The sequence below is a fragment of the Hyla sarda genome, unplaced genomic scaffold, assembly GCF_029499605.1.
Source record: "Hyla sarda isolate aHylSar1 unplaced genomic scaffold, aHylSar1.hap1 scaffold_841, whole genome shotgun sequence".
Classification (NCBI taxonomy): Eukaryota; Metazoa; Chordata; class Amphibia; order Anura; family Hylidae; genus Hyla; species Hyla sarda.
Genome location: NW_026610868.1, coordinates 25,277 through 37,512, shown reverse-complemented (window position 1 = coordinate 37,512; position 12,236 = coordinate 25,277). Strand labels below are relative to the sequence as shown.

Sequence of the window (12,236 nt, the reverse complement as noted above, 5' to 3'; positions counted from 1 at the left end):
CCATTAGTGCAATGGATGGCTGGAAGCATTTGTCTTTGCCTTTGCAATACCACAGAAGCAATGCATGGTCAATGTACAGCAATGACACACCTGTGTGAACAGCCAGGAGACCCCCCCCCCCCCATGTTATGTTACATAGTTACATAGTTAGTACGGTCGAAAAAAGACATATGTCCATCAAGTTCAACCAGGGAATTAAGGGGTAGGGGTGTGGCGCGATATTGGGGAAGGGATGAGATTTTATATTTCTTCATAAGCATTAATCTTATTTTGTCAATTAGGAACATTCAGCACCCACCCGCTATCAAGGCAGCTGCCTATCATGTCATGCCCTACCTGCACAGGTGTGCTGGCTACTCAAATGATCCAATTAAGGAGGCCATTTAGTCAGCAGCAGCAGAAGTCCTGTGCCTGGACGCTCAAACAGCGGCCAGACACAAGCAGAAGCAGAAGCAGCAGAAGCAGCAGCAGCACCACCTTTTGTTTTTTGGCTGCAGCAGCAGCAAGGCCCACAGGGCTGGCTAGCTGGCTAGCCAGCAAGCAGGTAGCAATGAAAGTAGGAATCTTTCTTTTTAACCCTGTAAGGGGGTGGTGCACTGTACCCGAAGATACTGCCATATCGGGTCAATGCATAGGGCGACGGAAGCAAGCTTCGAAATCGGCCCCCGTTCTCAAAAATCCATTTAATATATGGTCCCCAGATAGGGGACGTATCAGATATTAAACTGATAAGAACAGATACTACACTTGATCTTAGCCAAAAGGCCGAGAAGCGATAACCGTGAAAGGGGCGGGCCCAACAAGGTGCCCTTCATGGGCACTATCACTGCTTGCTGTCAGGGAGGCTGCCAGACAATTTTCCATGCACACTCTGGGCTGGGGGGCAGTCAACCACCAGTACACACAGCAGAACCTAAACCCATACCATTATTGCTAAGCAGCAAGACAGGGGCCCATTGCACTCCCACGGGGCCTTTTTAAATGCAATCCATAACCCGGATTTGCCAGGAACCCTTCTTACTCCTCCTACTTGCATGTGACACTGGGCTTAGGATCTGCATAGGAAACACACACACAAGCACACACCTACCTTTGTTGCCTGCAGATGCCTCCTTGGCTGTCCCCAAACGGTATCAAACCAACACCCACGGGAAGCTGTAAGCATAGAGGACATGCCTGCACCCCATTGGACTTACCTGTGTGGGTTAAACCCGGGTTATTTGACAACCTATGGCGGTGATGGTTCTGCTCAGGCAGAGCAGTGCTGATGCTCCTCATAAAGCTGTCGCTGCTGTGAAGGTTCTAGGTGACATCACAAATCCCTATGGTTACATACACAACAAAGCTGGGTTGTTGTTGTTTACACTCTGCAAGGCCTGTGGAAGTGAGTGACATCATAGCACTGTAGTTCTGAGGGTTCTAGATGGATGCAACAATCTCCTGTTGCTTCTATGAAGGCCATAATAGACGACATCACCAAACAGCTCCATAGTCACATACACAGCAAAGGAGAGATGTTGTTTACACCTAGTGATGTCAGTGGTATTGAGTGACATCACAGCACAGTGCTAAGGCTCCTGGGCCTGGACACAGCAGCGGCTGCAATATCTCAACGGAGAATACGTTTATATATATGTGTGTGTGTGCGCGTATATATATATATATATATATATATATATATATATATATTTCTCCGCCGAAATCACTTTTAAACCCATTTCCACCTTTTTTTCCCTTCTCTTCCTCTTACTTTTTTTTCACGTTTTTTTACGTTTTTCTCCTTTTCGCCTCTTTTCTGGGCGTATTATTCTTCTTTTTCTTCTTTTTTTTCGTCTAATGCATACCCCATCAGTGCAGCAATGCTTATTCAATACCGCCAGCAGATGGAGACACTGGGGGATAATTTTCTAAGGATTTATACTGATTTTTCCTGTCTGAATTTGTCGCACAGAAAGTTGCAGGCCAAATATGTGTGACATTTCTGCGACTTTAGCTTCTAGAGCATTTTTACAACATTATACATAGGTGCTGAATACATAAAAAGCGACTGTTCAGCGACAGACAAGTCGCATCGGCTGAAAGTAGGCCAGAATGTCAGTCCATGTTGGAGCAGGTTTAGATACAGTCTAAAGTATAGATCTCAAAGTCTGTGCACAGAATTTAGCAAGGGCCTCGCACCTTCTGATGCATCAGGTAGGTGCACAATAGCATAGCCTAACCCTCTGTACTTTGGTCTATATTGATGCGGGACATAGACAGCCAGCTGATGACCAATCCATTAGTGCAATGGATGGCTGGAAGCATTTGTCTTTGCCTTTGCAATACCACAGAAGCAATGCATGGTCAATGTACAGCAATGACACACCTGTGTGAACAGCCAGGAGACCCCCCCCCCCCCCCCATGTTATGTTACATAGTTACATAGTTAGTACGGTCGAAAAAAGACATATGTCCATCAAGTTCAACCAGGGAATTAAGGGGTAGGGGTGTGGCGCGATATTGGGGAAGGGATGAGATTTTATATTTCTTCATAAGCATTAATCTTATTTTGTCAATTAGGAACATTCAGCACCCACCCGCTATCAAGGCAGCTGCCTATCATGTCATGCCCTACCTGCACAGGTGTGCTGGCTACTCAAATGATCCAATTAAGGAGGCCATTTAGTCAGCAGCAGCAGAAGTCCTGTGCCTGGACGCTCCAACAGCGGCCAGACACAAGCAGAAGCAGAAGCAGCAGAAGCAGCAGCAGCACCACCTTTTGTTTTTTGGCTGCAGCAGCAGCAAGGCCCACAGGGCTGGCTAGCTGGCTAGCCAGCAAGCAGGTAGCAATGAAAGTAGGAATCTTTCTTTTTAACCCTGTAAGGGGGTAGTGCACTGTACCCGAAGATACTGCCATATCGGGTCAATGCATAGGGCGACGGAAGCAAGCTTCGAAATCGGCCCCCGTTCTCAAAAATCCATTTAATATATGGTCCCCAGATAGGGGACGTATCAGATATTAAACTGATAAGAACAGATACTACACTTGATCTTAGCCAAAAGGCCGAGAAGCGATAACCGTGAAAGGGGCGGGCCCAACAAGGTGCCCTTCATGGGCACTATCACTGCTTGCTGTCAGGGAGGCTGCCAGACAATTTTCCATGCACACTCTGGGCTGGGGGGCAGTCAACCACCAGTACACACAGCAGAACCTAAACCCATACCATTATTGCTAAGCAGCAAGACAGGGGCCCATTGCACTCCCACGGGGCCTTTTTAAATGCAATCCATAACCCGGATTTGCCAGGAACCCTTCTTACTCCTCCTACTTGCATGTGACACTGGGCTTAGGATCTGCATAGGAAACACACACACAAGCACACACCTACCTTTGTTGCCTGCAGATGCCTCCTTGGCTGTCCCCAAACGGTATCAAACCAACACCCACGGGAAGCTGTAAGCATAGAGGACATGCCTGCACCCCATTGGACTTACCTGTGTGGGTTAAACCCGGGTTATTTGACAACCTATGGCGGTGATGGTTCTGCTCAGGCAGAGCAGTGCTGATGCTCCTCATAAAGCTGTCGCTGCTGTGAAGGTTCTAGGTGACATCACAAATCCCTATGGTTACATACACAACAAAGCTGGGTTGTTGTTGTTTACACTCTGCAAGGCCTGTGGAAGTGAGTGACATCATAGCACTGTAGTTCTGAGGGTTCTAGATGGATGCAACAATCTCCTGTTGCTTCTATGAAGGCCATAATAGACGACATCACCAAACAGCTCCATAGTCACATACACAGCAAAGGAGAGATGTTGTTTACACCTAGTGATGTCAGTGGTATTGAGTGACATCACAGCACAGTGCTAAGGCTCCTGGGCCTGGACACAGCAGCGGCTGCAATATCTCAACGGAGAATACGTTTATATATATATGTGTGTGTGTGCGCGTATATATATATATATATATATATATATATATATATATATATATTTCTCCGCCGAAATCACTTTTAAACCCATTTCCACCTTTTTTTCCCTTCTCTTCCTCTTACTTTTTTTTCACGTTTTTTTACGTTTTTCTCCTTTTCGCCTCTTTTCTGGGCGTATTATTCTTCTTTTTCTTCTTTTTTTCGTCTAATGCATACCCCATCAGTGCAGCAATGCTTATTCAATACCGCCAGCAGATGGAGACACTAGGGGATAATTTTCTAAGGATTTATACTGATTTTTCCTGTCTGAATTTGTCGCACAGAAAGTTGCAGGCCAAATATGTGTGACATTTCTGCGACTTTAGCTTCTAGAGCATTTTTACAACATTATACATAGGTGCTGAATACATAAAAAGCGACTGTTCAGCGACAGACAAGTCGCATCGGCTGAAAGTAGGCCAGAATGTCAGTCCATGTTGGAGCAGGTTTAGATACAGTCTAAAGTATAGATCTCAAAGTCTGTGCACAGAATTTAGCAAGGGCCTCGCACCTTCTGATGCATCAGGTAGGTGCACAATAGCATAGCCTAACCCTCTGTACTTTGGTCTATATTGATGCGGGACATAGACAGCCAGCTGATGACCAATCCATTAGTGCAATGGATGGCTGGAAGCATTTGTCTTTGCCTTTGCAATACCACAGAAGCAATGCATGGTCAATGTACAGCAATGACACACCTGTGTGAACAGCCAGGAGACCCCCCCCCCCCCCATGTTATGTTACATAGTTACATAGTTAGTACGGTTGAAAAAAGACATATGTCCATCAAGTTCAACCAGGGAATTAAGGGGTAGGGGTGTGGCGCGATATTGGGGAGGGGATGAGATTTTATATTTCTTCATAAGCATTAATCTTATTTTGTCAATTAGGAACATTCAGCACCCACCCGCTATCAAGGCAGCTGCCTATCATGTCATGCCCTACCTGCACAGGTGTGCTGGCTACTCAAATGATCCAATTAAGGAGGCCATTTAGTCAGCAGCAGCAGAAGTCCTGTGCCTGGACGCTCCAACAGCGGCCAGACACAAGCAGAAGCAGAAGCAGAAGCAGCAGCAGCACCACCTTTTGTTTTTTGGCTGCAGCAGCAGCAAGGCCCACAGGGCTGGCTAGCTGGCTAGCCAGCAAGCAGGTAGCAATGAAAGTAGGAATCTTTCTTTTTAACCCTGTAAGGGGGTGGTGCACTGTACCCGAAGATACTGCCATATCGGGTCAATGCATAGGGCGACGGAAGCAAGCTTCGAAATCGGCCCCCGTTCTCAAAAATCCATTTAATATATGGTCCCCAGATAGGGGACGTATCAGATATTAAACTGATAAGAACAGATACTACACTTGATCTTAGCCAAAAGGCCGAGAAGCGATAACCGTGAAAGGGGCGGGCCCAACAAGGTGCCCTTCATGGGCACTATCACTGCTTGCTGTCAGGGAGGCTGCCAGACAATTTTCCATGCACACTCTGGGCTGGGGGGCAGTCAACCACCAGTACACACAGCAGAACCTAAACCCATACCATTATTGCTAAGCAGCAAGACAGGGGCCCATTGCACTCCCACGGGGCCTTTTTAAATGCAATCCATAACCCGGATTTGCCAGGAACCCTTCTTACTCCTCCTACTTGCATGTGACACTGGGCTTAGGATCTGCATAGGAAACACACACACAAGCACACACCTACCTTTGTTGCCTGCAGATGCCTCCTTGGCTGTCCCCAAACGGTATCAAACCAACACCCACGGGAAGCTGTAAGCATAGAGGACATGCCTGCACCCCATTGGACTTACCTGTGTGGGTTAAACCCGGGTTATTTGACAACCTATGGCGGTGATGGTTCTGCTCAGGCAGAGCAGTGCTGATGCTCCTCATAAAGCTGTCGCTGCTGTGAAGGTTCTAGGTGACATCACAAATCCCTATGGTTACATACACAACAAAGCTGGGTTGTTGTTGTTTACACTCTGCAAGGCCTGTGGAAGTGAGTGACATCATAGCACTGTAGTTCTGAGGGTTCTAGATGGATGCAACAATCTCCTGTTGCTTCTATGAAGGCCATAATAGACGACATCACCAAACAGCTCCATAGTCACATACACAGCAAAGGAGAGATGTTGTTTACACCTAGTGATGTCACTGGTTTTGAGTGACATCACAGCACAGTGCTAAGGCTCCTGGGCCTGGACACAGCAGCGGCTGCAATATCTCAACGGAGAATACGTTTATATATATGTGTGTGTGTGCGCGTATATATATATATATATATATATATATATATATATATATATATATTTCTCCGCCGAAATCACTTTTAAACCCATTTCCACCTTTTTTTCCCTTCTCTTCCTCTTACTTTTTTTTCACGTTTTTTTACATTTTTCTCCTTTTCGCCTCTTTTCTGGGCGTATTATTCTTCTTTTTCTTCTTTTTTTTCGTCTAATGCATACCCCATCAGTGCAGCAATGCTTATTCAATACCGCCAGCAGATGGAGACACTGGGGGATAATTTTCTAAGGATTTATACTGATTTTTCCTGTCTGAATTTGTCGCACAGAAAGTTGCAGGCCAAATATGTGTGACATTTCTGCGACTTTAGCTTCTAGAGCATTTTTACAACATTATACATAGGTGCTGAATACATAAAAAGCGACTGTTCAGCGACAGACAAGTCGCATCGGCTGAAAGTAGGCCAGAATGTCAGTCCATGTTGGAGCAGGTTTAGATACAGTCTAAAGTATAGATCTCAAAGTCTGTGCACAGAATTTAGCAAGGGCCTCGCACCTTCTGATGCATCAGGTAGGTGCACAATAGCATAGCCTAACCCTCTGTACTTTGGTCTATATTGATGCGGGACATAGACAGCCAGCTGATGACCAATCCATTAGTGCAATGGATGGCTGGAAGCATTTGTCTTTGCCTTTGCAATACCACAGAAGCAATGCATGGTCAATGTACAGCAATGACACACCTGTGTGAACAGCCAGGAGACCCCCCCCCCCATGTTATGTTACATAGTTACATAGTTAGTACGGTCGAAAAAAGACATATGTCCATCAAGTTCAACCAGGGAATTAAGGGGTAGGGGTGTGGCGCGATATTGGGGAAGGGATGAGATTTTATATTTCTTCATAAGCATTAATCTTATTTTGTCAATTAGGAACATTCAGCACCCACCCGCTATCAAGGCAGCTGCCTATCATGTCATGCCCTACCTGCACAGGTGTGCTGGCTACTCAAATGATCCAATTAAGGAGGCCATTTAGTCAGCAGCAGCAGAAGTCCTGTGCCTGGACGCTCCAACAGCGGCCAGACACAAGCAGAAGCAGAAGCAGCAGAAGCAGCAGCAGCACCACCTTTTGTTTTTTGGCTGCAGCAGCAGCAAGGCCCACAGGGCTGGCTAGCTGGCTAGCCAGCAAGCAGGTAGCAATGAAAGTAGGAATCTTTCTTTTTAACCCTGTAAGGGGGTGGTGCACTGTACCCGAAGATACTGCCATATCGGGTCAATGCATAGGGCGACGGAAGCAAGCTTCGAAATCGGCCCCCGTTCTCAAAAATCCATTTAATATATGGTCCCCAGATAGGGGACGTATCAGATATTAAACTGATAAGAACAGATACTACACTTGATCTTAGCCAAAAGGCCGAGAAGCGATAACCGTGAAAGGGGCGGGCCCAACAAGGTGCCCTTCATGGGCACTATCACTGCTTGCTGTCAGGGAGGCTGCCAGACAATTTTCCATGCACACTCTGGGCTGGGGGGCAGTCAACCACCAGTACACACAGCAGAACCTAAACCCATACCATTATTGCTAAGCAGCAAGACAGGGGCCCATTGCACTCCCACGGGGCCTTTTTAAATGCAATCCATAACCCGGATTTGCCAGGAACCCTTCTTACTCCTCCTACTTGCATGTGACACTGGGCTTAGGATCTGCATAGGAAACACACACACAAGCACACACCTACCTTTGTTGCCTGCAGATGCCTCCTTGGCTGTCCCCAAACGGTATCAAACCAACACCCACGGGAAGCTGTAAGCATAGAGGACATGCCTGCACCCCATTGGACTTACCTGTGTGGGTTAAACCCGGGTTATTTGACAACCTATGGCGGTGATGGTTCTGCTCAGGCAGAGCAGTGCTGATGCTCCTCATAAAGCTGTCGCTGCTGTGAAGGTTCTAGGTGACATCACAAATCCCTATGGTTACATACACAACAAAGCTGGGTTGTTGTTGTTTACACTCTGCAAGGCCTGTGGAAGTGAGTGACATCATAGCACTGTAGTTCTGAGGGTTCTAGATGGATGCAACAATCTCCTGTTGCTTCTATGAAGGCCATAATAGACGACATCACCAAACAGCTCCATAGTCACATACACAGCAAAGGAGAGATGTTGTTTACACCTAGTGATGTCAGTGGTATTGAGTGACATCACAGCACAGTGCTAAGGCTCCTGGGCCTGGACACAGCAGCGGCTGCAATATCTCAACGGAGAATACGTTTATATATATGTGTGTGTGTGCGCGTATATATATATATATATATATATATATATATATATATATATATTTCTCCGCCGAAATCACTTTTAAACCCATTTCCACCTTTTTTTCCCTTCTCTTCCTCTTACTTTTTTTTCACGTTTTTTTTACGTTTTTCTCCTTTTCGCCTCTTTTCTGGGCGTATTATTCTTCTTTTTCTTCTTTTTTTTCGTCTAATGCATACCCCATCAGTGCAGCAATGCTTATTCAATACCGCCAGCAGATGGAGACACTGGGGGATAATTTTCTAAGGATTTATACTGATTTTTCCTGTCTGAATTTGTCGCACAGAAAGTTGCAGGCCAAATATGTGTGACATTTCTGCGACTTTAGCTTCTAGAGCATTTTTACAACATTATACATAGGTGCTGAATACATAAAAAGCGACTGTTCAGCGACAGACAAGTCGCATCGGCTGAAAGTAGGCCAGAATGTCAGTCCATGTTGGAGCAGGTTTAGATACAGTCTAAAGTATAGATCTCAAAATCTGTGCACAGAATTTAGCAAGGGCCTCGCACCTTCTGATGCATCAGGTAGGTGCACAATAGCATAGCCTAACCCTCTGTACTTTGGTCTATATTGATGCGGGACATAGATAGCCAGCTGATGACCAATCCATTAGTGCAATGGATGGCTGGAAGCATTTGTCTTTGCCTTTGCAATACCACAGAAGCAATGCATGGTCAATGTACAGCAATGACACACCTGTGTGAACAGCCAGGAGACCCCCCCCCCATGTTATGTTACATAGTTACATAGTTAGTACGGTCGAAAAAAGACATATGTCCATCAAGTTCAACCAGGGAATTAAGGGGTAGGGGTGTGGCGCGATATTGGGGAAGGGATGAGATTTTATATTTCTTCATAAGCATTAATCTTATTTTGTCAATTAGGAACATTCAGCACCCACCCGCTATCAAGGCAGCTGCCTATCATGTCATGCCCTACCTGCACAGGTGTGCTGGCTACTCAAATGATCCAATTAAGGAGGCCATTTAGTCAGCAGCAGCAGAAGTCCTGTGCCTGGACGCTCCAACAGCGGCCAGACACAAGCAGAAGCAGAAGCAGCAGAAGCAGCAGCAGCACCACCTTTTGTTTTTTGGCTGCAGCAGCAGCAAGGCCCACAGGGCTGGCTAGCTGGCTAGCCAGCAAGCAGGTAGCAATGAAAGTAGGAATCTTTCTTTTTAACCCTGTAAGGGGGTGGTGCACTGTACCTGAAGATACTGCCATATCGGGTCAATGCATAGGGCGACGGAAGCAAGCTTCGAAATCGGCCCCCGTTCTCAAAAATCCATTTAATATATGGTCCCCAGATAGGGGACGTATCAGATATTAAACTGATAAGAACAGATACTACACTTGATCTTAGCCAAAAGGCCGAGAAGCGATAACCGTGAAAGGGGCGGGCCCAACAAGGTGCCCTTCATGGGCACTATCACTGCTTGCTGTCAGGGAGGCTGCCAGACAATTTTCCATGCACACTCTGGGCTGGGGGGCAGTCAACCACCAGTACACACAGCAGAACCTAAACCCATACCATTATTGCTAAGCAGCAAGACAGGGGCCCATTGCACTCCCACGGGGCCTTTTTAAATGCAATCCATAACCCGGATTTGCCAGGAACCCTTCTTACTCCTCCTACTTGCATGTGACACTGGGCTTAGGATCTGCATAGGAAACACACACACAAGCACACACCTACCTTTGTTGCCTGCAGATGCCTCCTTGGCTGTCCCCAAACGGTATCAAACCAACACCCACGGGAAGCTGTAAGCATAGAGGACATGCCTGCACCCCATTGGACTTACCTGTGTGGGTTAAACCCGGGTTATTTGACAACCTATGGCGGTGATGGTTCTGCTCAGGCAGAGCAGTGCTGATGCTCCTCATAAAGCTGTCGCTGCTGTGAAGGTTCTAGGTGACATCACAAATCCCTATGGTTACATACACAACAAAGCTGGGTTGTTGTTGTTTACACTCTGCAAGGCCTGTGGAAGTGAGTGACATCATAGCACTGTAGTTCTGAGGGTTCTAGATGGATGCAACAATCTCCTGTTGCTTCTATGAAGGCCATAATAGACGACATCACCAAACAGCTCCATAGTCACATACACAGCAAAGGAGAGATGTTGTTTACACTTAGTGATGTCAGTGGTATTGAGTGACATCACAGCACAGTGCTAAGGCTCCTGGGCCTGGACACAGCAGCGGCTGCAATATCTCAACGGAGAATACGTTTATATATATGTGTGTGTGTGCGCGTATATATATATATATATATATATATATATATATATATATATTTCTCCGCCGAAATCACTTTTAAACCCATTTCCACCTTTTTTTCCCTTCTCTTCCTCTTACTTTTTTTTCACGTTTTTTTACGTTTTTCTCCTTTTCGCCTCTTTTCTGGGCGTATTATTCTTCTTTTTCTTCTTTTTTTTCGTCTAATGCATACCCCATCAGTGCAGCAATGCTTATTCAATACCGCCAGCAGATGGAGACACTGGGGGATAATTTTCTAAGGATTTATACTGATTTTTCCTGTCTGAATTTGTCGCACAGAAAGTTGCAGGCCAAATATGTGTGACATTTCTGCGACTTTAGCTTCTAGAGCATTTTTACAACATTATACATAGGTGCTGAATACATAAAAAGCGACTGTTCAGCGACAGACAAGTCGCATCGGCTGAAAGTAGGCCAGAATGTCAGTCCATGTTGGAGCAGGTTTAGATACAGTCTAAAGTATAGATCTCAAAGTCTGTGCACAGAATTTAGCAAGGGCCTCGCACCTTCTGATGCATCAGGTAGGTGCACAATAGCATAGCCTAACCCTCTGTACTTTGGTCTATATTGATGCGGGACATAGACAGCCAGCTGATGACCAATCCATTAGTGCAATGGATGGCTGGAAGCATTTGTCTTTGCCTTTGCAATACCACAGAAGCAATGCATGGTCAATGTACAGCAATGACACACCTGTGTGAACAGCCAGGAGACCCCCCCCCCCCCCCCCCCCATGTTATGTTACATAGTTACATAGTTAGTACGGTCGAAAAAAGACATATGTCCATCAAGTTCAACCAGGGAATTAAGGGGTAGGGGTGTGGCGCGATATTGGGGAAGGGATGAGATTTTATATTTCTTCATAAGCATTAATCTTATTTTGTCAATTAGGAACATTCAGCACCCACCCGCTATCAAGGCAGCTGCCTATCATGTCATGCCCTACCTGCACAGGTGTGCTGGCTACTCAAATGATCCAATTAAGGAGGCCGTTTAGTCAGCAGCAGCAGAAGTCCTGTGCCTGGACGCTCCAACAGCGGCCAGACACAAGCAGAAGCAGAAGCAGCAGAAGCAGCAGCAGCACCACCTTTTGTTTTTTGGCTGCAGCAGCAGCAAGGCCCACAGGGCTGGCTAGCTGGCTAGCCAGCAAGCAGGTAGCAATGAAAGTAGGAATCTTTCTTTTTAACCCTGTAAGGGGGTGGTGCACTGTACCCGAAGATACTGCCATATCGGGTCAATGCATAGGGCGACGGAAGCAAGCTTCGAAATCGGCCCCCGTTCTCAAAAATCCATTTAATATATGGTCCCCAGATAGGGGACGTATCAGATATTAAACTGATAAGAACAGATACTACACTTGATCTTAGCCAAAAGGCCGAGAAGCGATAACCGTGAAAGGGGCGGGCCCAACAAGGTGCCCTTCATGGGCACTATCACTGCTTGCTGTCAG

General features: G+C 46.2%; 6 non-coding genes across 6 annotated transcripts; all 6 read right to left on the bottom strand.

Moving 5' to 3' along the window:
- Positions 1-586: 586 nt before the first annotated feature.
- On the bottom strand, positions 587-777 carry LOC130347530 (U2 spliceosomal RNA). The gene has a single exon (XR_008885445.1). It is a non-coding gene; the product is annotated as a U2 spliceosomal RNA (small nuclear RNA).
- Positions 778-2,864: 2,087 nt separating this feature from the next.
- On the bottom strand, positions 2,865-3,055 carry LOC130347568 (U2 spliceosomal RNA). Its single transcript, XR_008885480.1, has one exon. It is a non-coding gene; the product is annotated as a U2 spliceosomal RNA (small nuclear RNA).
- Positions 3,056-5,142: 2,087 nt separating this feature from the next.
- On the bottom strand, positions 5,143-5,333 carry LOC130347528 (U2 spliceosomal RNA). The gene has a single exon (XR_008885444.1). It is a non-coding gene; the product is annotated as a U2 spliceosomal RNA (small nuclear RNA).
- A 2,088-nt stretch (positions 5,334-7,421) lies between these two features.
- On the bottom strand, positions 7,422-7,612 carry LOC130347527 (U2 spliceosomal RNA). Its single transcript, XR_008885443.1, has one exon. It is a non-coding gene; the product is annotated as a U2 spliceosomal RNA (small nuclear RNA).
- Positions 7,613-9,698: 2,086 nt separating this feature from the next.
- Positions 9,699-9,889, bottom strand: LOC130347509 (U2 spliceosomal RNA). The gene has a single exon (XR_008885429.1). It is a non-coding gene; the product is annotated as a U2 spliceosomal RNA (small nuclear RNA).
- Positions 9,890-11,982: 2,093 nt separating this feature from the next.
- On the bottom strand, positions 11,983-12,173 carry LOC130347526 (U2 spliceosomal RNA). The gene has a single exon (XR_008885442.1). It is a non-coding gene; the product is annotated as a U2 spliceosomal RNA (small nuclear RNA).
- Between the last annotated feature and the right edge of the window lie 63 nt (positions 12,174-12,236).